A 24,202-nucleotide genomic window follows, 5' to 3' on the forward strand; every position below is an offset into this window, starting at 1 on the left:
TGACACTGAACACTCGTTCATGGGTTAACCAGATCAAAGCCATCTGGCGGCGAACCATCGGAATTTAAAATATTTCTAAACCAGCCCTGCGTTCCAATGTCATACTATCAAAGACTGTAGTGTAGAACATTAGGGTCCTTGATACTATCCACCCTATCTGCCCTAAATAGTATTGAAAACTACTAATATCACATAGAATTTAGGATGGATAGTGTGCACACTGGGATGCAGGCTCAGATTCTAAACAGTACAACCTAACAAAGCCTCGTTTCGTGACTTGAGGAGTTCAATACAAGCTCCCAAATCCAATAGTGCTTCGTAAACATTTCGAAGCTTTCGAAACACTGTCTTCAGGTAACACCTGCACGGGTTTACTTTTTATAGTGTTTTTATGTTACACTGATTGGATAAGACTGTCAGTTTGACTAAAACGCATGTTAAATTGTTTTTATACAGTCTATGGTTGTGACTCGGTATGCTCAGGCAGTAACCTGCAGCGTGCTGCTGATGAAGAGGACGTGCTTGTTGCCATGGAAACGGGATGCGGGTTTGAGACTGAGAGTGTCGGTATGAAAGCATCTCCAGTTGCGTGAGCATGTAGCGACATCCTACTAACCTACATTTCAGCCTGAAAGAGGCAATGGCGGACGACGGAACATTTCCCTATTGACATATGATGATCTACTGCGACGAAAGGAAACTAAACATAAACGGTATGCTTTACAAGAATAATAGACAATGTATTAAATCCGCGTCGTGCATGTGGCAGTGATGCTTATACAGCATGCGGTGTTTTCTCGATGTAATATTTGTAGCTGGCTGGAAACCGCGTGTATGCTTTTCATGCTTGGCAATTAAAGTGTGTAGTCTATCTCGGTAAGCAGCACTGATTTGCGACAGCAGTGCTGTCATATGAAGTAAAGACAGCAGCATCCCGTAATGGCGCCCAGATTTCAGGTGAAGGTAAGGGCGCTGCCGAATACAGCACGAACCGGTGCACCGTGCTAACCGATAATAAGTAAAGTCTGTAGGTCAGACCTCGCGTTTATTTTGCGCTAAAATCACGTTAAATCTTTCGTATAATGAGATGGAGTGACCTATAAGGCCAGGTGACATTGCTGAATGACCGCGTGATGAAAAAGAAGCCCATTAAGCTGCTGTAGGCCTTCCTAAATCATGCGTTTCGGTTTTTAAAGTATGATTTAAAGGGAAAACGTGTCTAATACAAAGATATGCGGTTAGATTTTAAGAACACATTCCCATTGTATTGAACGGGCCGGTGGTTAACTAATAACTAGCGTACTAATAATTATAGCTAGCCTATTGTATTTGCACTGGAAAATGGTTGTCAGATTCAGTTAACTAGAATTTATTTTTCGCTGTGGTTTCTAAAGGTCAAAGTAGGCTAACTGAACAATTTTTTTTACAAGTTTTGTTTGTCCATACTATGTTTTTTTTTTTTTTTTTTTTTTTTTTTTTTAATGGAGATGCAAATTGTGTATGTGCATGTTTTAGTAAAACAGGTGTCAGATTTGTTTGTGGTGTTGATGCTCAGTCACTCTTCAAACAGACACCACACATATGTCTATACTGTGCTAGTCTGTTGGACAAGGTCATGCTTTAGCTAAAGTGTGGCCTTTCCAGAGCTTCCAATGTCACCCAGTTGTCTGCTTAAATCATCACTGGGTCACTATCCATTTTTAAAGAGCATTGCAGGCCAGTAGCAGTGTACCAGAGACAGCTATTTATAAAGGTGTGCATGACTCTCTCAGCAACCAGGCAGCATGGAAATCTAGTCTCTTCACTCATTTTATCCACCACTTTCCTCTTTTCTTAAAATCAGTGTGCAACAGAGACATAATTCTTAATAGAGCTCAAAAATTCTGTCCCAAATATGACTTAAGGACCTTAATATTAAGACCCAAATTTATCATAGAAGGGGCTACTGCTTACTATTTGTAAAAAAATTTTTTTCTGTAGTTCAACTGGTAGTGCATGGAGCAAATAATGTTAAGACCACTGCACATTTTTTATTGAATACAAAAATGAATACTTTTAGCAAGGACAAATTATATTGATAAGAATTGACAGTAAGGAATACTGTTCCTTTGGACTTATAAATAAAAAATATATATTGTGGTTTCCACACAAATTTAGTCATTTTATTAAGCAGCACCTGTTTTTCATTTTTGATAATAATAAGAAATGTTACTTGAGCATCAAATCAGCATATAAATAAAAATAAATTTAAATAAATTATTTTAATCAGCATATTAGAATGATTTCTGAAGGATCATTAATCAATCAAAAAAAGGATCATCAAAAAAATAAATAAAAAAAATTCAGCTTTATTTTTGATCAAATGCAGCCTTAATGAGAATAAGATGACTTTCAAAAACATAAAAAAACTTACTCTTGAATAGTAGTACAGTATGTGTCCTACATTTAAAAAAAAAAAGTTTTATCTGTTAATAAGGTCTCTTTTATAGTTGTAGCACATGCAATGTTTTTTTTATAATGGTTTTTCACTCTAGTCAATATTTGTAAGATATTCTATTATCTTTTTCTCACTCATCCCCTTTTTTTCCTCCTCCATTCATCAGTCCAATATGAAGAGTATGGAGCAGGAATTGCAGTGTCCTGTGTGCAAGGACATTGTGAAGCAGCCTATTGTACTTCCCTGCCTGCACAGCGTGTGTCTCATGTGTGCCTCCGAGGTGCTGGTTCAGAGCGGGTATCCCCAGCCCGAGCTCCCCCCGGAGCCCAACTCGCCCGCTTCCACCCCCAACACACGGTCCCCACGGCAGATACGCAGACCCATACCTAAGTCTGACCGCGTGGACCGCCTGTTGCGCTCAGGTGTGTAGAGACAAGAAAGAGTATGTGCCATCTCCAATGTCATATAAACAGGTTGATATATAATTAGTTTATCTCACTTTGTTTGTATGTTTAGGTTCTGGGACATACCCAGGCCGCAGGCGAAAGGAAGGCCCTCAAACTCTCATGCTTTTTCCTTGCGCCCCCTGTGGACGAGATGTAGAACTAGGTGAGAGAGGACTGGCTGAGTGCATGAGGAACCTTACACTGGAGAGGATTGTAGAAAGGTAATAAATACACTCATTCAGATACACTTAAGTTATATATTATATTATATATTTACAGTGTAATAATATAATATATTTTCAGTGTTTATACTTAAATTATTTGATTAGTGACCTAGTTATCTTGAATAGAAACTTAAATGCACAATATTATATTTTTGTATTAAAATATATATCATTTGAACATTTATACTTGTTATTTGATTAGTGATCTAGTAATATTAAATAGAATCTTAAATACACAATATTAAATAATATTACATTTGAGGATTTATACTTATTTTCTTGTTTAATTAGTGACCTAAAAATCTTAAATAGAACCTTAAATACACAATTTAATATTATAAGAATATAATATTATATAATATAATACAATATAAAATATAATATATTATTTTGAGGATTTAAATTTATTTGCTTGCTTGATTACTGACTTAGTAAGCTTAAATAAAATTAAGTACACAATATTAAATGATATTATATGTTCTATTATATAATATTAATTGTAATAATTTAATATAATATAATATAATATAATATAATATAATATAATATAATATAATATAATATATTTCCAGCATTTATACTTATGTACTTGTTTCATTAGTGGCCTAATAATCTCAAATAAAATATTAAATACACAATTTTATATTCCATTTAATATTTGTATAGTATATGGTATAGTGTAACAACATATTTAATATTAACAACAAATATCATTTGAGCATTCATATTTATTTACTTATTTGATTAGTGATCTAGATCTAATATTAAATAGAATCGTAAATATATAATATAGTATAAATGCAGGATTTATACATTTGTACTTATTTGATTAGTGTATTTTAGTGAAATAGAATCTTAAATACATACAAATTATATAGTATAATATAAATACATACATATAATATATTTTCAGCATTTATATGTGTTTAATTATTTGATTAGTGACCTAGTGATCTTAAGTAGAATCTTGAATACACAATTTTCCCTGTGTGTTACTATATCTACATGAATAAAACCACATAGACAAATGAACAAACTCTTCACTGCAGGATCTCTCTCTTTCTTTTGCTTTCTCTAGGTATAGGCACACAGTGAGTTTGGGCAGTGTGGCTGTGATGTGTCAGTTCTGTAAACCCCCACAGGCCCTGGAGGCCACTAAAGGCTGTGCTGACTGCAGAGCCAGCTTCTGTAATGAGTGCTTCAAACTCTACCACCCCTGGGGCACTCCACGCGCCCAGCATGAACATGTTCAGCCCACCCTCAACTTCAGGCCAAAGGTGAGCCGATCAGGATTACAACCCGATTACCTTTCACACCATACCTACCATTCACAACCCCTTTTGCTTCCATAATATGCTGTATTTCTAAAATGAGTATGCAGATGCAGCTTTATTTTATCCATTGTGTATCGTAAAGTTTTTTTCCTTCTCTCTAGGTGTTGACATGCCCAGAACATGATCAGGAGAGGCTGCAGTTTTACTGTAAGTCATGTCAGATGCTTCTTTGTTCACTCTGTAAACTGCGTCGAATCCACACGGGTCACAAGATTGCACCCGTTACCCAAGCCTACCAGACTCTTAAGGTATGTTTTCAATTCATCTCGATTTTAATGATGTACCTGGCATAAATCACTGTCATGTTTTTCTCTGGTAGAGAAATTGATTTAAAAAAATTTTTTAAAGCAAAGTATGGGCAAATAAAATCGTTTTTTAAAAAGCAACAACAGTGCCACCCAATGGCAGTGCCAGTGCATTATCTTAAGCAGATACTGTAATCATCTGGAGTTAGAAGCATCTTAAAAAAAACTGCAACAGTGGGGAAGGTCATGTGATCAGATGAGTTTATCCGTCAAAAACATTTTGCACAATGGTGTTCAGTTTGTTTAGCTGTGATGTTTAAGTCTATTCATCGCATGTCTTAGATCTATAGTTTATGAACTCTTGAAAGCCAGGAAATCAGCAGTGAACACACACCATTGTGAGTGATTCTTCTGTAGCTTTTTATTTTTATTTTACTTTAACAGAACTGTTTTTTCTTTAGGATGACAATATTCCCATGATCCAAAGGATATGAGAGGCCAGTAAATGATCCAATAAGATTATATTTCTCATTCACAATGACGTGTGAAAACTTTACAAAATCTGATCACAAATGGGCTATAATATTATCTCTATTTTTCTTTACTGTTAAAAATACAAATGCATCATATCACTTAAAACAATTTTCACTTCATTTTTTTTTTACATTTCTACTTGTAGAATCGAAGCCAAACTAAAATGAAGAAGGCAAAACATCACTATTATTAACCTTCTCAATAAAGGCACCAATTTTTTTTTACTTTGTGTGTTGTTTTTAAACCCTAGGACAAGATCACCAAGGAGCTGAACTACATCCTGTCCAATCAGGACATGGTGTTGACTCAGATCACACAACTGGAAAATGCCATCACTCAAACTGAGGTACGGCCACCTTTCCCATCTCTTTCACAAAAGGAAAGCAGGTGTTTGACGTGCTGAGCAATCGTCTGTGTGCACGAATGCAGGTGAAACAGCGTATCAGCCAAAGAGCAGCTCTCTCACTGCGTGAAGGAGATAATGGCATTGCTGACCGATCGGCAGACAATGCTGGCCCAGGCTCTGGAAAGCTCACGGCAGAGAAGGGCAGAGGCTTTGGCCAATCAGGTGGCCGAAAAACGGAGCCTGCTGGAGCATGCCAGCTTGATGGCTTTCACTCAAGAGCTGCTCAAAGAAAATGACCCATCGAGCTTTGTGCATGCAGCCAGAATAACACACAACAGGTGGGATGGCTTACCCCACCTTACTATCTGCCGATAACACTGATGTCTGTTCCCAAAATCCGAAAACACTGGACTGTTATCTCTCTTTCTGGCAGATTGGCCCAGTCTATTGAATCTATGCAGCGTTTCTCTCTCTCTGCTGATCCTTCGTTCCGACACTTCCAGCTTGATGTTTCCAGAGAGCTCAAACTCCTCACAGACCTGAGCTTCATTCAGGGTAGGAAAGGCATCTTGATTCACTAAAATAATTGACTCATAAGACTCATTTGTTGTATTATGGGACTACACTGGTCACTGTATGTTTTGATTCACCATAAATAACCAATATAGCACAAACACTATAGTCTGATTCTGTAACAGCTTTTATTTCAACACATTTATTATCATAACAGCAAAATCCAACACCAGTTAACTTCTAATTCACATGTATTGTTATGTTAGTACATAAACTACTTTCAGTACAAAGGTATATTGAATAAAACATATCTTAAGTATTTTAAACCTGCCATATGATGTTCATTTTATTTGTGCAGGACTTAAAAATGTCTTTATAGGTCTTAAATATGATTTTAAAAACTCTGCAGAATCCCTGCTGATATAATAATATTGTGTTATAACAGATATATTAGTATACACTAATGCACAGAAAAAGCTTACAGAAAGTTACGCGGGAAAGTGTCATATTTGTCAGTAAATAAATACATAGAAAAGTAAGTTATCTGAAACATAAGATATTATGGTGAAAACTGGGTGTTACTTTACTTGCAAAAAGTAATCTGATTGTCATGTAATCTAACCCCAACCTAAATGACCTATCCCATCAGCCCCTCTTGCTCCTGTGATTGACACCCAGCGAACCCTCGCCTACGACAAGCTCTTCTTGTGCTGGCGGTTGCCTCAAGACTCCACTCCTGCTTGGCATTACTCTGTGGAATTCCGGCGGCGGGGGGTGGTGCCAGGGGGCGGGGCAAGAGGGGGTATTCGCGGGGGATTGGCTGCTGCTCGTTGGGGCTGGCAGAGATTGGAGGAGGTGACCGGGACCTGTGCGGTGATTGACAGGCTGGAGATGGACAGTGTGTATGTGCTGAGGGTGAGAGGCTGCAACAAGGCCGGCTTTGGCGAATACAGTGAGGAAGTATATTTACACACACCACCAGCTCCAGGTAAGAAACACCTTCTGAGGATTTTTCAACACAAACAAAATTAATTCTCAAATGATACTCATCTGCTCATTTATCTTATTTTCTCTTTATCTTTTTTATCCATTCCCATCTCCTTCTCTACAACCTTTGGTTTTTCCATGTTTTCCAGCTTTAGTGGCAACAGCGCTATACAGTCACCTTTCCTGCTCCCTTTTTAAAGCCCTTAAAAGTCTTTCTGTTATTATATCTCTTTTCTTGTTTATAATTCCCTCATCATTTGATTATTTGAGCCATTTATTCTTTAAACCACCAGTATATTTATTTTCCACACACAAAACACTCAATGTAGTAAAACATTATGTGAATGTTGACCCATCCACTTTGTAAATGTGGTCATAAGCAAACTTTAATGCTCTATAATGTTTATTAATCACAATAACTCGAGGCCCGTGTTACAAATAATAATCCACGATTTGCAACATCCAACCAGAAGGCAGATGTTTACGACAAAACGCCAATATTAGCTTCTGCTATAAATGAAAACAAGGGATACAAAGACATGAATCAGATTTGTAAGATTAAATTAGTTTTTGATGTGAATAGACTTTAACTCTGAAATACTAATGAGGAAATGCACCTTTTCTTCACTGCCTGTCTGCCGGAACGCAAATCTTCCTGCTTTTTGCAGTCTTGATTTTACCCTGCTATTCCCAAAGTGCATTTCTTTGTCTTCTTTCCTTGTTTACTGTTTTCCTGATTGCTGTTTTTATGCCTTGTCCTCCTTTTGCATATTCTATACTTCTATTCTCCCTTTTCACCCACTCTTGCGTCCCTCCTTTTGGTGCCTTAATACTCTTTCCCCTCTTCCTCTTAAAAATTTCTCCTGTATTCCCTCGCTGTTATCTTCCTTCCGCCTCCCTGACAGTGTTGAATTTTTACCTGGACTCTCGTTGGGGTCTGCACGCGGACAGACTGGTGGTGAGTAAGGAGCAGAGGTGTGCTCGCAGTGTGCCCGGTCTCTCCCTGCTGCAGGACGCCGATCGTGCCCTCACTTCCTGTCACCTGACAGCTGATCTGCTTGTGGGTGATGTGGCCATAACGCAGGGCCGACACTATTGGGCATGCTCAGTGGAGCCCGGCTCATATCTGGTTAAGGCAAGTTCTGTAAAGAAGAAAAATCTATTAACTGTCTTCCCTGTAACTTTTCTTTTTATATCACTTTTTCCCTCCTTTTTTGTCCTTGGCTCTGTTCTACAGGTTGGAGTGGGCCTGGAGTCCAAACTTCAGGAGTGGTTTCATCTGCCTCAAGATATGGCTAGTCCAAGGTAAGAACAAAATCTCAAAAATGAACAAAGGAAAAGGACAGAAAAGAACTGCTGAAATAAGAAGAGGAAGTAGATATGTTAATGTTAAGATATGGCACCTAATACTTCCAATTTTGCTTTTATGATGTTCAAAACTATTGCAATCATGATTTTAAACAATTAAAAGTTCTTAAAGGGGCATTTTTACAGTGATGCCATAAAAGATCCATTTCAGTTCCCCCAAAAAACATTCTTAAAAGAACATTAGTTTTCTTAGCATACATTTTTTTTTTTAAATGTAACCTTTTGCACCTTTTGTGTAATGGAAAAGTTTGATGGATATCAGAGGTTCTTATATTTTAGTGCACTGACACCTCTGCATGAGAACAAAACTGCCACTGGATTGAGCGGGATGACGACACCATTGTCTTCAAAATCATTTTTCATGCTAGCTCTAACCGTATTGAATCCATCTTGTCGGTCTGATAGATATGATCCAGACAGCGGCCATGACAGTGGAGCCGAGGATTCGTCGGATTCTCCTCCCCCTTTCTCTTTCCTCACAATGGGCATGGGCAAGATCTACCTGCCCTCCTCTGCCAACTCCCATCACACCGACGCCAATTACAGAGAGTCTGGCTTCACTAATGGCAACGGGCCTTCATCGCCAACTGGCGTCACCTATCCACTGCCTCCAAGACTAGGAGTGTGTCTCGACTTTGAGAAGGGGCGTGTCACGTTTTATGATGCCCACTCTCTCCGCCCACTATGGGAGGGGCCTGTGGACTGCTCCGCCCCTGTGTGCCCTGCTTTCTGTTTCATTGGAGGCGGGTCTCTGCAGCTACAGGAGCTGGTAGCCAATCGTAATGCAAATCAAACCCCTGTAAGACGAGTCACTATTCAATCACGTGTTACAAAACTGAACTGAACTCTGATTGATTACCATTTTTATAATTCGATTTTAGAGACAGTTGTTTTTAATTGCACCAAATATCAATCTCTGCTTATTTTTGTTTTTGTTTTGAGAGGCCTTTATTGCTGCATTGCTTGCTGAATTACTGATGATTTATTAATTTACTGATGCCACCTATATACCCTAGAAAACTATTTAAATTGCATATTCACCTATACACACATACACACACACACACACATAATATATATGCAAAAATATGTTTCAGCGACCTCTCTGTTCCAATGTAGGAAATGTGCCTCATCGTTTTTTATACGAGATTCCTCCCACACTATGGATATTGTAGTGATATAATATACCTTGTATTAAAGTGTTTTTTGTTTGTTTTCCAAACAGAGCAGAAATTCCAGACTGTTACACAAGGCTTCATTTTGGAACCCATAATACAATTGTAAACATCTGCTCTTTTAACCTCTAGCCATGTGCTTTCAGGACAGACCTGTCAGACTCTCTCAGCTGTCAACTGGAGCATTTACAAAGATATTTACTCAACACACATCTAATGCCAGACCAAATGCTTCTCGCTGCTGTTTTTGCCTTAGATGATTAAGAAGAATTTTGATTTGTTGAAATATGTGGCTTCTAGACTGCAGTGGATGTAAAAAAATGACTTTTTCTGAGTAATTTATTAGGGCACACTTACCTTATAGCTTACACAAATTATTGTTTTGAATTTGCATATGCTATTGAACAACTGGAAAATATTTAAAGCTAAATGTATTAAGCGAAGCTTCTTAAGAATGAAAATCGTCGATGCAATAGATTGGAAGTGCACTGCTTTGCTCGGTATTTATGTGATTGAAAGTGTATGTGTGTGTGCACTAACCCCACCATTATAAGTCACCTTATGCAAATTCATACTGAAGCTTGTAGAGAATATTTTTTAAGAGTTTGACTCATGCGCTTGATTTCAGTCCAGCCTAAAGCTGTGCTTGCCTGGAATGGCTTTAGTGTGTAGTTTGAATCTTGTTGGAGAGAATGGTGGCTTTTGCCTGCTGGTAATAAATAATTCTAATAAATAATTCTCTAGTCTTAATATCATTCACAGATTCTCCTCAGAACAAATGGTGTATTACTGTTTTTCTATCAGTAGGGGGCAGCAGTTTATTCAAACACGTGTGCGCTGGTTCTCTTGCAAGGTGGATTCGACTTGAACTACTGCAAATGCCTCCATTTAACTAAACATTTGGCTATCAAAGGAATCTGGTCACATATGAAAACAAGATATAGTTGGCCTTCCTATACACTATACACTTGTGCACTATACTCAACAGTGTAGTGTCTGAATTTTATAAGTTTTCTTAGCCTCCTACAACATTCGACACTTCATTCAAGTGCACTTTTTTTTCAGTGTGAACACACTGCTTGCACTATTTATATTACAAAATGTCATAGAATAGTGCATAAGTATGCAAATTAGGATGCATCTTACCTTCTAATGTCATGTTAGGTTCTGGTGGACATGCATGGCACTGTGGCTAATTTTTAAATGGTTAAGCATTTTTATACTTTTTTTTTTAATAAAAATAAATTTATAATAGTTTAAACCATTTCTAAATTACGAATTTCTATTAAACACAATATGTGCACCCTATTTTACTTTCAGTTTTATATTGGTTAGAATTCAAAGAAACCAAATAAGTTTGGATACTATGCAGATACGCATGTCTGTATATGCGTCTTTAGAAAACTTCTTATATGAAAAGCCACATATGTCTTTAATTGCTGCCATATTGGTTAGAAACCAGAAAGTCGAGTGGTTAGGTATGTTTCAGCTTAGACAGAGCCTTTGAGAGCCGATGAGCCAAAGGAGGGGTTAGCCAGTGTTTTCTTCTCATGGAATGTAACGTTTCAGAAATGTTAAGTTTAAAAGCACAGATTTCTCTTTTGGCTGAAGTTTCTGGTGACAGGAATCCAAGACTATGTTGCCTTTCTCCTCCCCGCCAACACACACACACACACACCTTCTCACACTCATCAAAATCATTGCTCTAGGGAGTGTGATGGCCAAGTAAGAGCCGAGGGTGATATTTCTTAAAGATTGTGTGTCATAGGTTGATTTTCTCAGCCTTTCATCTCCGCTTTCATCTAAACGACAGATCCATCCCGTCTCCTCCATCATTCTCTCCCATATTCCACGATTCATCTCCAACAAAGTTTTGCACGCTTTATCTTCACATTGATCTCTTTCTTTCTCTCTCTTTTCTCCCCCTCTCCATCATTTGGCTTTTAGCGATTCTCAGCCTGGGGAGAAGGAAAACTAAGCATCAGATTGGGTTTTGACTGACTGAAGGTATGTAGCCACAACACCACATGTAGCTGCAGCCTCTAATCCACACCAGGAAGTCTTATGCACAGTCAGGGGGAAATAGTCGGGGGGGAAATTTTTAAATACCTCAGAAGCTTTGCAGCTGCTTAACCTTATGTGATTTTCGTTTAATAAGACCAGTCATTTCCCGAAGCCCCACAGACTAAAATATCTGTAAAGCGTCCGTCCGTAGTATCGGTGGCTTGTCATATAGCTGTGCCCGTTGATCCATTTTGTTACGAGCTTAGACCTATACCAGCTGTTGTAGGTCTACCCTGGTTGTTGCCATCTGCGTCAAGCCTCTAGCTGACTAGACTAGAAGGGAGGGCTAGACGGTGGTAAGACTCCGTTATTGTAGGTTAAAGACTCTCGACAGACCACTGCATGCTCACATTTTGATTTTATTCACCGCTATGACTATTGACTAATTGTAGGATTGAGTTTCATGGCGTTTGCAGATGTATCTAAAATCGCTTCGTATCAAAGAGCTGTCGAACTTTTCACTTCTCAAAAACATAATTTAGAAAGGATCTAAACTGCTGGATATATTTAGTTGTTTCTTCAAGCAAATAGGGAAACTGGGGCTTGTTGTCACACTGGGAAAATATAAATTTCAGTAACTAAAGGTTGAAGTGAAATGTCAAATTTGTTTTTATTATGAAATGATTTTTACAGGTTGTTTTGAACAACTAGCTAAAAAATCTATTAAAACTATTGGGGAATGTTTTCACAAAATCTTAATGTATGGAAGAAATAATATTTTTTGTCCTTGGCAATAATGCTGTTTCTGTAGCTTTTGTCTGTACAGAAACTGACTTATAAATATATATATAGTAGTAAAATTGTGACAACTAGCCCTGGCTGCATTTAAAATTATAAAAACTCTACTGGCTGCTACGTACAAAATAGTCTTACCAAACATTTGCTTCTCAAAACAAAACAAAACAAAACAAAACAAAACAACAAAAAAAGGAAATTCTAAATATTATTAACTATAAAAGTATATCCAATTAAACAAATGTTTTTATCTCGAAACTTTTCGAAACTCCTAGTTCAAAACTACCTTAGTTTAAAACTACTGAGGCATGTGGTCACAAAATCTCAAGGAGTGTTAAAATAATAATATATAATATAATGCTGACATTTTTTTGTAGCCAAGGTTGTTGTCAATGGAGAAACTGACTTTCAATAAATAAACCTATTTCCAAATATTCACTCTAAGTGAAAAGTGTGACAACTTGCCCCAACTGAAAACCTTTCCTGCAGCACGCTTTTCTACACCACATTTCTTTTAACAGGAAATCTGGATGTTTTCATCTTTTATCTAAAGCTGCTAGCAACCAGCATAAGCCATTTTGGCACAATAACTACTGGAAGGAATGCATTAGCAAAGTGCATTACTATGAACTTCAGCAAGATCCTCGCCCCACATGAAACGCAAAGCAGGGTGATCTAAATCACTCCGTTTCATTACTTGTTAAGAAGATTTGAGAGGTTAAGCTGTCGCCTGACTCCCTTCCCCCTCTGTATACATGAACGTTACACTAATACTCTTCTGTCTCCATATGGATCCTCTCGTGTGCTGGACAGCAGCGCTGGAGTGGAGGGATAGACCATGTTTAACTGTTTCTTCACCCTCCCCTCACAGCCGTCCCATCTGTCCTGCTATTAGTAAATCTCCACAGATAAATAGAAGCTTTTGAGGATCATTGCCTAGGCAGGTTTTCCATGGTCTGAGCAAGACTAAGTGTGGCTGACCTCGACAGAAACTTGCACCACATTTTGCGTTTGTCCTGACTATGTGCAAGTGTAATCCACCCCGCTCCATCCTGTGCAAAACCATTTCATTGTACGCTAATATTAGAGTAACAGCTGAGCAACTAATTGCTGGTGAATTGGCCAGACAGCACATCATATGAAACTCATTTTCAAAGAGCACCTGTTTGGTTCTGCATCGTAAGTGACCCATGGTTTATCATCAATGTTAGATCATATAGTATGAATGAAGTCCAGTACTGGAGTGTCGCGCTTTCCAGGTGTTCTCTCCTCTGAATAAGTCATTTCAGACATCTGAAAATGAGTTATGCATGTCTGGATACAGCATGAATGTTAAAAACACGCTGCAGGGTGTTTTCACTTTTTCACAATAGAAGCATTAATCATTGATTTGAAGTCTCCTGGCCTGGGTGAGATTTTTTTCTTTTGTCTTTTTCTTTGTTTAAAAATATGTAATCATAAATAAGCACATTTAACAATTTTATATTCATCAAGTTGAAAAAAGGTTATAGATGGCATTTTAATTATGAAGGGATTTTTAAAAATTCACTCAAAAATGCAGGTTTTGCATCAGGCCATCCAGATGTAGATGAGTTTAATAGTTAATCAGAACAGTTTAAGGAGAAATTTAGAATCTTCCACACCAGAATGGCGTCAGAATGAGAGTCCAAATAGCTGATAAAACTTGACAATAACCCACAAATAATCCACACTACTCCAGTCCATCAATTAACATCTTGTGTGTTTGTAAGAAACAAATCCATCATTAAACCATTTCTTCTTGCCAAAATATGAGTCCAAAATCCATAATAATGCTTCCTCCAGTGAAAAAGCAACATTTTTGTTTAGAACTGTTTTGGACTGTTTTCACTTTTAAACCATGCTTTAACTGTGCATTTACTGATTCACTGAATAAAGCCAGATTACGGATAGAGGACTCATATTTTAGTTAGAAGCATTAGAAGAAGGGTTTGTTTATTACAAGCATGCAGCTTTTGACATTAATTGATGGACTGGAGTTGTGTGGATTATTGTTATTTGTTAATCAGCTGTTTGGACTCTCATTCTGACGGCACCCATTCACTGCAGAGGATCCATTGGTCAACAAATGAAATAATAATAATTTTTTTAAAAAAAACCTTCATTAATAAACAAGCAAGCTTGGATGGCCCAAGGGTGAATAAATTTTTTGGGGGGAAATTCTAGATTTTAGATGAACTATTCCTTTAATGTGAACATCACAACAATGAATCAGGGTTCATTGCTATGATCTTCAGAAGCACAGTCCATCACCGGAATGCTGATTAAATTCACTAATGACATTGGCAAACATTCTCTTTAAACAAAACCAGATTTAATGGGAATATGTAATTCATGCTTTCAGTCATGCCAACCATCCAACCATATGATTGGCCGTCTAAGGTAGACTTTTCACATCACCTCAAGTATATACAGTATAATGCATCCCTATGGAAAATGACCAGCATCTGTTCAGTATTTCCATTTTGTTCCAAATGTCTTGGATCACATCTGGAAGCATCAAGTTTTGTTATGTTTCAGTTTGATTTTTAGCTTAATTTCCTAATAAACCTTCATGAGTTATACAGCACCGAGTTAAAGAACTGAATGTTAACCTATTCACAACAACACATTGAGAGAGACCTGTTGAGGCAGATACATCAGTCTAAAAACATCATAAAATGTATATTCTTATTTGTATTGCTATTTACCTGTATTTTGTTTTTTTGCTGAACAGTCGTTTCATAGAGTGTTAAACAGATTTTAGTTGCTGATGGAGTAAAGGTGTAACCTCAGACAGACGTCTAATGTGAGCACATAACTCACTGCGAGCAGGTTAACGCTGTTCCCATGGTGTAAAATAACAGCAATCGTTCACTGGTGTTCGTCTCTTTAAAACTGCACAAGAATATAAGAACAGGTTTTATGAGGTTGTTATAGTTTAAATATGTGTGTTTGTGTAAAAAAAGGTTTTTAATTTTTAATTAAAAACAATTATATATAATTTATGTGTGTATATATATATACATATATATATATATATATTACAAAACAGCTTATATTAAATTTAATATTAAAATTAATTAATAAAATAAATATTAAACATTAAAAGCATTTTTATATTATTTATATTATTTTTCATTTACATTTATAATTATAATTTATAATAATTTTTTTGTGCTATATAATAAGTAAGATTTAAAAAATAGGCAAATAGGTCAATGTGAATTGCTGGACATTTGTACAATTTAATTATTTTTTGTCATTTTCTACTTATCTTACCATGCATTTTAGCATTATTCTGACCACTTGTCAAACACACCGTGGCTGTAAAAATTCCAGATCCCATGAAAAGCGAAAAGGCGAGGCGAGGCATTGTCAACAGGGGGTTTGTAAGGAAAACACATGTTTTCTAGCGCGCGCCTTCAAGAACAGCTGTGCATACATCACTATAATGAATGGTCACTAAGAGACAGAATGAATCAGGGACAGAAAGACAAAAAGAGGTAAACAAGTAAACAGTGAGGGCAGGGCACATTGTCACATGGGGGAGACTGGTCTGGAGGAGAAGGACGAAATGACAGAGAGTGAGACAGATAAACATCAGGAGAGAGATCGAAAGCAGATGGAGACAGGGATAAGATGAAGCTGGAGAGGTCAGAACAGTTGACCTTTATATAGGAGAGAAAATAAGAGAGAGAGAAAAAATAGTGATGGTATCTGTTTCACGGTCAACACATGCTTCATTTCTCCTCCTTGACACTCCTGTAGGGTTAAAGGTCAAAGGTTGACAGATGCAAGAAAGGAGGGAGGGAGAGAACCGTAGAAAGTCAATAAAGTTCTAGGGTCAGACATCTACAGGTCAACTAAGGAAATAAACCCATAATAATAAAAAAACCCTCTTTTGTTTACCACAGAAAAAGTTTGGAATGACAGGAAGGGTTCTTTTTTGGCAAACTACTCCTTGAACGTTTTTGAGACAGCTTGAACAATAAACCATCAATCATTATTTATTTCTGTAAACACATTTTACCATGACAGAGACTGTCTACTTCAACTCCGCTGACCTTTTTCCATCCTTCATACCTCAGAGAAGACACACAGACGCTTGTGTCCTGAAGGGAAGAACAGTTCAGACTCACACTCAGTACTGTTTACAGAGACTGCTTATGGCCTCACTGCTAAAGACGCATAAAGACTTGATTTATTAAACGTTTTATATCACTTAGCCATTATTAATGCTGGTCTTATTTACTGTTTGTTTTGAATCAATTCATCAGGGGGCATTTCAGTTCAACTCTGGGTCACAGCACCAAAACAAACACTGAACACAACTGTCAACCAATCAGATCCCATCATGAGCAAGTCTGTCTCAAAACAGATTTTACAAAGGTGTTCTTTGTGCTAGTTTTCTTCCAGTCTCAAAGTAAAGCATTGGTAAACTCCTATGGAGGTCACAACGGTCCGTCCTACATTAGCTCATTAAAACTGATGTCTGTTGCAGTCCCGTGCGCAAACTGACGCTAGAAATAACCGTCCACCCAGCATGTGTCAATTAACTATGATGTCAATAGCTGTATTTAAAAGGGCATGACAGGCAGGCCAGGCTAAATGGGTTTTTGGTACAATGTTTATGCATGCTGTCACTTTGGGTTTGGTTATGGGAGCAAGTTAACTGTACATGTAGTTAATGAGGGATACGACCTACTGGCTGCAAAAATTGACTAAAAGCCTGCTAAAGATTTATAGACTTTTAAATGGCTTGACTTAATTTACATTTTATTAAAATGTTATAAAAATTAAATGCAATAATAATAATAATAATAATAATAATAATAATAATAATAATAATAATAATAAACTATGTAATGTAAAATAATATATTATTTTAAATATTTATAATATTTCAGACTATTTATAATATTCATAATGTATTTCATATAATTATATTCATATATAAACATGACAAAAATTAAAAAAAAATTATAAAAATGAAATGTAATAATAATAAACAATTGTATTCATTGTTATAAATAAATTAAATATTTATATAGTTGTTATATTACATTTTTAATATTCATAATATTTTCATATACTTATATATTTATATATAAAATGATGAAATGTGTTAAATAAATATTATGAAAACTAAATTTAATAATATTAGTAATAATAATCAATTGTACTAATTGTTATAATGACATTTTTTATATTTATTTTTATAATAGCCTACATTTTAATATTCATAATATTTTCACACACACTCACACACACACACACACACACAGACACACAAACACACACACACACACACACACACACACACACACACACACACACACACACACACACACACACACACACACACGATGACATTTGTAAAAAAATTATGAAAATCACTTATAAATGTAATAATAATAAACAATTGTATTTTTATAATTAAATATTTATATGTGTAGTTTTTATATTAAATTTTAATATTCATATTTTCATATACTTATATATTTCTATATGAAAATGATAAAACTTTTTTTTCTTCAAAAAATTACATTTAATAATAATAACAAAGACTTGTGCTGATTGTTAATTAAATGTTTATATATTTTTTCGATTACATTTTTAATATTTAGAATATTTTCGTACACACATACTGTATATAAAGTATAAATAAAATACATTTTGAAAATTAAATAAATGAACGTAAAATAATAATAGTTGTTTTTTATTAATGGCTAAATGCCTCCAACACATTGAAATTCCAGACTAGCATATTTTCCTGAATAGTTTATGGTCAAAGATTTTTCTTTTCATTCCATTTCACTTCTGTTGAGCATATTTTCCCAGCTCGCATTTTCCATTTTAATGTCACTTTCTGGGATGGTGAGAGCTCATGCCAATCAAAACAAGAGGATGGGCCAGAACTGTCCTTACTAAAATAAATATGACAGTGCCTAGTTTATTGTTTTATAAAAGCAGGCTTCATAACCCTGGACCACACAGACATGGCATGAGTTTTGAGAGGGACAGAGACCTGGCATGAAGCTCACACAGAGCCGCTAAGTAATGGAATCAGATGATTGGCCTGTAGCATCTGAAAGTGAGATGTTCCTTTTAAAAGGATTTGTTCAAGCCCCGAGCGTTTCCCGTCCCGATGTATGTCATATAGGAAGGCTGTAGTTTTGTTCGTTCTGCGTGAAATGACCAGAAGAAAAGAGCTCTCAATAGACATGCTGTCATATCGAGTTATATTCAATAACAATATAATACAGCTCTCTGGGGCATTTTACGTGCTCAAGTAACACTCTGGGACTCCAACAGAGATCAAATATGCAAACATATACTTTCATAGATGTGTTTGTAAGCTCAGAATGAAGCTTGACTTCAAAGTGTTTCTAGGGGTCTTCAGTGCTTTCATACACAAAATAGTTTCATACTGTCATCTGACTGGTTCAAGTACACTCATTTTACACTACAGCAGAATGACTTAAGCTCATGTAGCACTTGTGCAGTGACAATAGTTTACAATAAAGTACACAGTGTGCAGAGTGATTGGTTTTTAGTAAGCTGCTAAACTGTATTTCAATACCTAACCTACAGATGTCATATTTCTGGATGCGAGTCAGGTTTAAAGTTTCAATGTCAGTGTAATTTCCAACAGAGGTTAGAGCACTGCAGCTAGAAAGCACTGTCAAGTTTAATATGTCATCTGAGAGTTATATACAGACGCACTGTATGTATGGCATGCATACTTCAAACAAAATGTCAGTAGTATGCCATTATACTGTTGCTTACACAGTGATTGACCTCAGATTCACCTAAACAAACAATAGGAACAATCAAAGTCTCTGAATGCAGTATTTATCTGAATATGAAACAATGCACTGTAAGGAATCTTATTCAACATTTGCACCAAACATTTACATGTTTATATTTTAGCAATTCAATGTCCTCTCAGTTCTAAACATAAACTGAAGCATTACAGGAACTGCCGCAATTTTTAATATAAAAAATTCTGTAGTTTTTTTTTCTTTACCAACACCAGGTGTTCTGTTGGTACCAAAACATGCAGTTTTTCTGAAAACTGTTATACTTTTAGAAATTGAACACAGCTAGGTAAAATCAAGCCTTCATCAAGGGATGTTTTTAAAGAGCAGGACACAAAAATATTGCTGAGACAGATTAATTATTTCTGTACAGATGTTGATGGTGAGCCAACCATTAAGTATAAAATGTGTCTGCTAAGAACTGGAAGTAATGTTTCCTGTTTTTAAAAAATCCAACATTTTCTGGGAACATTTTGTGGTCCTATGATTCATTATGGCAATTTGATATTTAATTTTCTGGAATAATAATAATAAAAAAAAATTTAATCCCTATTGTGGTGTATTTTTTTGACTTTTTAAAATGTATTTATATTTTTTATTTATACTTTTTGTATTTAATTTATAATTATATTTGATGTATATTTATTTAAAATATATATTTTTATTTTTAATGTTTTAGAAAGAAGCCTCTAATGCTCATCCAGGGTGCATTTATTTGATGAAAAATCCAGTAAAAACAATAATATTGTGATTTTTTTTATTTATTATTTATTTATTTTTTTACAATAACTGTTTTCTATTTGAATACATTTACGAATGCAATTTATTCCTGTGATGGCAAAGCCTAATTTTCAGCATCATTACTCCAGTCTTCAGTGTCACATGATCCTTCTAATATGCTGGCTTGGTGCTCAAGAAACATTTCTTATTATTGCCACTGTTTAATATTTTTATGAAAACTGTGATAGGATTTTTTAAGAGTATAGAGTTAAAAGAAACAGCATTTATTTAAAAAATGAATATTTTATAACAGTCGTCACTGTCACTTTTGATCAATGCATCCTTATATATACATATGAAAAAAAAAACACTTCATATGAGATGTTTTGCTTATGATGTAGAAACACTGTAATTGTGCAGACACAGATGCATGGTGGGATTCTAAAATAGACCATAGAACTGCTGACATGGGGATTGAGAAAAGCACATTCCTGTTTCCACATGTCTTTCTTTCCAACCTTTTTGTCTCTCTGGTCTTTTTCCACGGCAGAAGCAGAAACAGGTGGACTTTGACAGGAAGGGCACAAATCCCTTGCTTAGACTCGCATACACCTTCTGACTTTGTGTTTAGGCACATGATGTCAGGTTAGAATTTATGCTGTTTATATTTCCCCCATACTGTGAATATTTATGAGTCCAGTTGTCCCTTGCTCAGTTGTCTTCATTAATGAAGCGTTTGACTTGTATGAAAAAAAACTATCAACAAAATGCCTAAAAACCCACTGTAGGAGATCAAAAGCTCAGACCAAAAAACACACCGCCAAGACATCTTGACTGTCCATGTCAGGATTCGGCCAGGACTGAGCCTAACCGAGGAATGCTTTTCAGACTGAAGACAAGAATAATGGGACCATTCCTCCAACCTACACAGATACTGGAAAATGACGGCAGATCCTGCCAGTTGAGTCTGAATAGCATAGATACATTCCATCAAAATCACATCTGTGTAAATATGTTAGATCAGTTAAAATATTTAAAAACGTAACAGCGGCCAAATGAAATATGTGTCCAAATTTAGATTTTCACATTTTGAAAGAAATTTATAGTGTTGTAAGTGTGTTTCAGCATGTTGCTATGCAGTTGCTGGGGAGTTATGTGTGATTTATTGAGTCTTTGTTATTCTACGTGATTTTTTTTTTTGTACTCATTTTATAATGCACCAGGTAAAAATATTAAGCACAATATTACTTACAAAAGCACACCTGTCTGCAACTAGCCGCACAATCATGCAGCACAAACCAAAATTTGTCCTTAGTTACTTTCTTCATGCATGTTCCTATAGTCTTCTTGTGAATGATTCATCAGGGCACGTTACTGCAAAGAAAAATAAATCACATTGACTCTTAGGGTTTAGGTGTGTTCAAAGTCCTAATCCTATGAGCAATTCACCTGCTTCAGAAAGTATCACTAATATAATGCCTTTTAACAGATAATGCAAAACCTTCATGCAATTTGTACAACAAAATATAATGTCACTGCATGAAGATGGTCAGTCTCTCGCTCTGACCGTGTGTGTGTGAAAAAGAGAGTAGACTGAGACTGAGATCTCAGGCACAGGAAACAGAGGGTTCCTGTTTTTTTGAGCCAGGCGCTATTGTCTCCCTCCCTCTCTTTCTCTCTCTCACTCATAAACACACTTATCTGCAATTGTTCCCTTTAAATCATATTTTGTCTGCCCCATCCTAGAGGCTCGCATTGGAGCCATGGACTGTCCACTGTGCTTTCTTGAACCCTGAATGGAGGTACATTTTCAGCTTTTTTTGTGAACTTTCTATTCATCAAGGAAGCTAAAAAACACAAAATATAAGTCAGTACAACTGTTTTCAACAAGAAAAATGAGCAGTAAATCAGCATATCAGAATGATTTCTGAAGGATCATGTGACAATGAAGACTGGAGTAATGATGCTGAAAATTCATCTTCGCCATCATTGAAATAAATTACATTTTAAAATATATTCAAATAGAAAATTTTTATTTTACATTTACATTTAATTATTTAGCAGACGCTTTTATCAAAAGACAATGGAAGCAATCAAAATCAACAAATGAGCAATGATATGCAAGTGCTATGATACACAATTCTCAGTTAGCTTAACACAGTACACGTAGCAAGTTTTTTTATTAAATTATATAATAAATAAAAAGAAAACAGATAGCATAGAAAAAGAATAGAGCAAGCTAGTGTTAGAGGCCTTTTTTTGCTTTTTGTTAATTGTATAATAAATAAAAAAGAAAACAAATAGAATACAAAAGAATAGAGAAGCTATAGTGTGTTTTTTTTAAGAAAACAAGCAGTAAATGAATAGAGTACAGGTCTAAAAGGGGCCTTTTTTTAAAGAATAGAATTAGAAGAATAGAGATATTTTAAATTGTACTACTATTTTACAATATTATAGTTTCACTGCATTTTTAATCAAAAACTTTTTTTTTCTCAAAACATTCAAAAGATACCCCATATATATAATATATATATATATATATATATATATATATATATATAGATATATATATATATATATATATATATATATATATATATATGCCACAAAATAAGCCTTTGTCCAATTTAGTGCACGTATGGGGAAAATTTTGGACCCAAAGTGTAGCTAAGTAAACCTACCCCAAAATACACACACTCAGACTCAGAGTGCAGATCTCTTCTCGCTGGGTGGTGGCAGGGGACCAGGGTTTAAGCATGTAAGCTATTTAAGCATCTGGATTTAATGCACCATTAAGGTCAATGGCTGACCAGTCTGCACCTGTAGCGCTCCTCACCAAACCCAGCAGCCCCTCCTCTCATTCAGCTGCCGGTGGTCACTATTTATCCACTTTCAAAGAAGCATCCACATTCTCAAAACTCAATTCCCAATTGGAAGAAAAAAAAAAAAGTTTTATAGCCTGATGCCACTGCAGAATGTTTTTAAGAGTTGTGTCCCTGCCCCGAGCCTGACCTTCATCTTCTCATCTCATTCTTTAAGTTGTTCTCCTCACACCCTCGCTCGCTCCCTCACCCCCTCCGTCTCAGTGCAGCCTGTTCTGTTGTGTCTGCCAACTGCTCTCTGCTGGATCAGGTTTCCTGAGCTGGAGAGCCGGGGACTGGCAGTCTCAAACACTGTGAACGGCCAACTTGCTTTTTTCCCACTGCGCTTGGTGTTCGTTCCTCTCACTGAACACGTACTCCTACGCAAACGCCCAGGCAGCAAAGAGTCACAACCATTACGAAAAGAATCACAGTCATAACTGTCCCGACAGACATAGAAAGATAAAACGACAGAACAATAGAATGAAAGTTAGACAGACAGACAGATAGATAGATAGATAATGATAGAATGAACATTAGATAGATAGATAGATAGATAGATAGTAATTTTAGCAACAGAACGATAGAGCAATAGAACAATAGACAGACAGACAGACAGATAGAACATAATGACAGAATGATAGACATACAGATAGATAGATAGATAGATAGATAGATAGATAGATAGATAGATAAGTTGAGTATATTAGATTGCTGTGCAGAACTACAAATAGATGTCTTGATGAAAAATAGAGCTCTTTTGCATTTTTTTCCTTCTTCTTTAGTTGCATTTGTATGGCCAATCATGCTCTTAAATATTTAGTAATAAAGGTAGTGCTGAACAAAACAGTCGACTGAAAGCTGCCAAACCCCTCACAAATGCCCCGTTTTGTTACATTTCTTCTTTACAGACACTGAAAGAGAAAAGAGACACTCGCTGACAAGTGTAAACATCACTAAGAATAACCTCGCGTTTGCTGTGAGGGTGATGTTTTTCAGGAGCCTCAGTGCTGTCTGTGAGCGATGTTTATACCTCTTTTGGCTGGTGAGGAGGTGTGCAGGGTCACGGACTCGCGTCTGTTCTGTGGGCTGAATGGGCGGATGTCACCCGCGGCATCCACAAGACACCGAACCGCGCCAAGACATAGCTTCAGACTGATACCGCGCAGGCGTCACATTCCCTGCCAGCATTACAGACAAACGACTGAATCCGAGGTTTAATAGACCTAATATTATGCATAGGCTAAAGCCTGTTTAAAGAAATTAGAATAGAAAGGCTTAATTAAAAAAAATAATAATATAATAATAATAATAATAAATAAACTCCAAAAATATTATTGTAAATTGTTTATTACATATACATAAATAAAC

General features: G+C 36.1%; 1 long non-coding RNA gene and 1 pseudogene across 1 annotated transcript; one reads left to right on the forward strand and one right to left on the reverse strand.

Annotated features, from left to right (window-relative positions):
* The first annotated feature begins 930 nt into the window (after positions 1-930).
* LOC109071524 lies at positions 931-10,391 on the forward strand (annotated as a pseudogene).
* On the reverse strand, positions 7,864-24,021 carry LOC122144674. Its single transcript, XR_006159811.1, has 2 exons — positions 23,865-24,021; positions 7,864-8,208 (listed from the first exon to the last, which is right to left on the reverse strand). It is a non-coding gene; the product is annotated as an uncharacterized LOC122144674 (long non-coding RNA).
* Positions 24,022-24,202: the final 181 nt, after the last annotated feature.

Source organism: Cyprinus carpio, unplaced genomic scaffold, assembly GCF_018340385.1.
Source record: "Cyprinus carpio isolate SPL01 unplaced genomic scaffold, ASM1834038v1 S000006749, whole genome shotgun sequence".
Lineage (NCBI taxonomy): Eukaryota > Metazoa > Chordata > Actinopteri > Cypriniformes > Cyprinidae > Cyprinus > Cyprinus carpio.